The following is a 4,615-nucleotide window of genomic DNA, read 5'->3' on the forward strand; positions in this document are numbered from 1 at the left end:
TGGAGGTGTGTTGAGGATGTGTTGAAGGTGGAGGTGTGTTGGTGTGGTGGGGATGTGTTGAAGGTGGAGGTGTGTTGGTGTGCTGAAGGTGGAGGTGTGTTGGTGTGTTGAGGATGTGTTGAAGGTGGAAATGTGTTGGTGTGTTGAAGGTGGAGGTGTGTTGGTGTTTTGAAGTTGGAGGTGTTTTGGTGTGTTGAAGGTGGAGGTGTGTTAGTGTGTTGAAGGTGGAGGTGTGTTTGTGTGTTAAAGGTGTAGGTGTGTTGGTGTTTTGAAGTTGGAGGTGTTTTGGTGTGTTGAAAGTGGAGGTGTGTTAGTGTGTTGAGGGTGGAGATGTGTTGGTGTGTTAAAGGTGTAGGTGTGTTGGTGTTTTGAAGTTGGAGGTGTTTTGGTGTGTTGAAAGTGGAGGTGTGTTGGTGTGTTGAAGGTGGAGGTGTGTTGATGTGTTAAGATGTGTTGAAGGTGGAGGTGTTTCGGTGTGTTGAAGGTGGAGGTGTGGATGTGTTAAAGGTGGAGATATGTTGGTGTGTTAAAGGTGTAGGTGTGTTGGTGTTTTGAAGTTGGAGGTGTGTTAGTGTGTTGAAGGTGGAGGTGTGTTGAGGATGTGTTGAAGGTGGAGGTGTGTTTGTGTGTTGAAGGTGGAGGTGTGTTGGTGTGTTGATGTGTTGAAGGTGGAGGTGTATTGGTGTGATGAGGATGAGTTGAAGGTGGAGGTGTGTTTGTGTTTTGAAGATGCTCATCAACCACCCTTCTCATCTCTTCTGATGCCTGTCTTCCCATTGGACCAGCCTGACCACCATGTCCCCTCCAACTGTACCTAACTGGCTAACCTACATGTTCCACCTACTTTTCTGGAGATAAAAACTGTACCTGGTTGCCATGGAGACTTTAATGAAGAGGCCATCACGTTCACATCAGCTCTCCTCTAGAGTGTGTTTAGTTTGTTTTTGTGTGGTGTCTGAATAGAACTAATTGGTTGTCTCTGATTTATTTAAATACCTCTGACTCAAATATTCACTGGTCATTTCTTAAGGCTTATAAGCTACTCATACGTTTTACAGGAAGTTGAAGTTAAAAGTAAAAGCAGCGTTATTGATTATGTTTTACAGGATGGTCCCACATGCGCAGTCTTGGTTCCTCTCAGGGTTTCTTTCTCTTGCTCACAGGGACTTTTCCTTGCTACTGTCACCTTGGCCAGATCATGAGGGGATTTCTGTAAATCTCCTGTTACAACCCCATCTAGGCTGTGAATTTGTAACAACGAAAAAGAAATATGAATGGATAATGGAATGGAAGACGTCAAAAGTAAATAGCAATAAAACAAACAGAAGCACAAATGGAAGTTGGTGTATTTATTTATTTATTTTGGTGTATTTTACAGAGATTATTATTTAAAAGCAAACAATTATACTGGTGAAATGTCTTCAGGGGTGACCCAGGTCAAAACAATAAACAAAACCTAATCTAATGAAAGAAAAATACACACTAAATAAGCTTAACAAACAGACTTTCATAACTCCCTAACACATAAACAGAGGCCAAACCCACACCCAATAAAAATGGCAGTCACTCTCTACCACCAGTGTCCAACACCAAAGACCCAAACAAAGCAATACTTACACTCTCTATACAATATATACATGTATATACACAACAGATACTGAAGCAGGAGTGGTGAAGCTGAAAAATGGGGAAAACAAGGTCATACACAAAGGTCAAACAAAATTACAACCACAAGCCAAACAAACCAGCATTAGCATCCCTCCACTTCCTGCACTTCCTGGCTCTGACAGAAACATGGATCACCCCTGAGAACTCGGCGACTCCGGCTGCCCTGTCCTCTGCCTTTTCACCCACACATTCTCCGAGGCATCTCAGTGACTCCGGCTGCCCTGTCCTCTGCCTTTTCACCCACACATTCTCCGAGGCGTCTCAGTGACTCCGGCTGTCCTGTCCTCTGCCTTTTCATCCACACATTCTCCGAGGTGTCTCAGCGACTCCGGCTGCCCTGTCCTCTGCCTTTTCACCCACACATTCTCCGAGGCGTCTCAGTGACTCCGGCTGCCCTGTCCTCTGCCTTTTCATCCACACATTCTCCGAGGCGTCTCAGTGACTCCGGCTGCCCTGTCCTCTGCCTTTTCATCCACACATTCTCCGAGGCGTCTCAGTGACTCCGGCTGCCCTGTCCTCTGCCTTTTCATCCACACATTCTCCGAGGCGTCTCAGCGACTCCGGCTGCCCTGTCCTCTGCCTTTTCATCCACACATTCTCCGAGGCGTCTCAGCGACTCCGGCTGCCTTGTCCTCTGCCTTTCCATCCACACATTCTCCGAGGCGTCTCAGTGACTCCGGCTGCCCTGTCCTCTGCCTTTCCATCCACACATTCTCCGAGGCGTCTCAGCATTAGCATCCCTCCACTTCCTCCACTTCCTGGCTCTGACAGAAACATGGATCACCCCTGAGAACTCGGAGACTCCGGCTGCCCTTTCCTCTGCCTTTTCATCCACACATTCTCCGAGGCGTCTCAGCAGGGGTGGTGGCACAGGTTTACTAATGTCTTTCCTTCTCTACACTTTCCATCTCCTCTTTTGAATTTCATGCCATTACAGTGTCCCCACCAAACTTCTTATCATTGTCATCTACCGCGCTCCAGGTTCCCTAGATCACATCCTTCTGAGTCAATTCCCCATTGAAGGAAATCCACTCATTCTCCTTGGTGACTTCAACCTTCCATCAGACAAGCTGCATTCCTCCTGCATCCTTTCGCTGTTGACAGCATCTGACCTCACCCTCAACCATTCTCCTCCGACTCACAAAGCAGGCAATGTTCTGGACCTGATCTTCACCCGCACCACCAGACATCGCAGTCACTCCCCTCCACCTCTCGGAGCATTTCTTTCTATCCTTCTCTCTCTCCCTTCCTTCTCTTTCCATCCAGTCCTCTCCAACATGTTCCCCCTCCTTCCGTCTGTACTCCATAACTCCCTCTTCCCTTACTTCTTCTATTTTGTCCATCCTTCCTCACCCTTACTCTCTATCCTCTCTCTCTTTGGATACAGTTACAAATACTTTAATTTCTACACTCTCCTCATCAATCTTCTGTGAAGATCTTCTGTGCCCTCTCTCCTCTAGATTCGCTAAGTCCTTCCCACCTGCCCCCTGGCTAACAGAAACACTTCGCTGCCACAGGAGAAAACTAAGGACTGCAGAGAGGAGGTGGAGGAAATCTCGCATAGATTCAGATCTTAGCTCATACAAGTCTCTCCTTTCCAAGTTCTCACTGGAAGTAACATCTGCAAAGTCATCCTACTACAGGGAGAAATTTGAATCATCATCATCTGATCCATGCAAGCTCTTCCCTATTTTTTCTTCTCTCCTTAATCCTCCCCCTCCTTCCTCATCTCTTACTCCAGAAGATTATATCACCTTCTTTGAGGAGAAGGTTGTAGCAATCCACCAGTCCTTTTCCTCTGTTCCCACTCCTCCAACCAATGTGCATTCCCCAACATCCAACTTTCCGACTTCTTTTTCTCCTCTCTCCACAGATGAAATTCTTCAACTCCTGACTTCCAGCAATCTGACTACATGTCCGCTGGATCCGATTCCTTCTGCTCTGTTCCAAACAATCGCAAGAGATCTGCTGCCTTTCATCTCTGTCATCATCAACAACTTCTTATCTTCTGGATATGTGCCTACTGCATTCAAAACCTCCAGGGTGGTACCAATCCTCAAGAAGGCCACACTTGACAGCTCTAGCGTTACCAACTAGAGACCGGTATCACTTCTCTCTTTCCTCTCAAAAGCCCTTGAACGAACAGTTTATAATCAATGGTCTCTTTTTCTCACCCAGAACCAGCTGCATGAGCCCAATCAGTCTGGCTACAAACCGGCACATTCTACAGAAACGGCCCTTATAGCGGTGACTGAGAAACTTCATGCTACTAAAGCTGCCAAACAGTCATCTGTTTTGATTCTTCTAGACTTTTCAGCAGCCTTTGACACAGTGAACCACAACATTCTTCTCTCTGTTCTTTCCAGACTTGGTGTGACTGGCTCTGCTTGGAGATGGTTTCAGTCCTATCTGGATGGACGGTCCTATCAGGTGACATGGAAAGGATCCACATCCAAACTGTGTAGACTCTTCACTGGTGTTCCACAAGGCTCAGTATTGGGCCCCCTTCTCTTCTCTTTGTATACTCGTTCTCTTGGTGATGTAATATCTTCTCATGGTTTCTCCTACCACTGCTATGCCGATGACACTCAATTATTTCGTTCTTTTCCACCCTCTGACACGCAGGTCTCCAGACGTATCTCGGCATGCTTGACTGACATTGCATCATGGATGACAGCCCACCACTTGAGGCTTAACCCCAGTAAAACTGAGCTTCTGTTCATCCTAGGTACTCCCAACCCTTACCATGACCTCACTGTTTCCTTTCAGAACTCCCTGGTATCACCATCCGAAGCTGCCCGTAGCCTGGGCGTAACTTTAGACAACCAGTTTTCATTCTCAACTCATGTTTCTAATCTAACCCGGCCTTGCAGATTCCTCTTTTGTAACATACGAAGGATTCAACCCTTTCTTTCACAGGAAGCTACCCAGGTGCTTGTGCAGTCTC

The sequence above is a fragment of the Electrophorus electricus genome, chromosome 6 (genome assembly GCF_013358815.1).
Source record: "Electrophorus electricus isolate fEleEle1 chromosome 6, fEleEle1.pri, whole genome shotgun sequence".
Taxonomy (NCBI): domain Eukaryota; kingdom Metazoa; phylum Chordata; class Actinopteri; order Gymnotiformes; family Gymnotidae; genus Electrophorus; species Electrophorus electricus.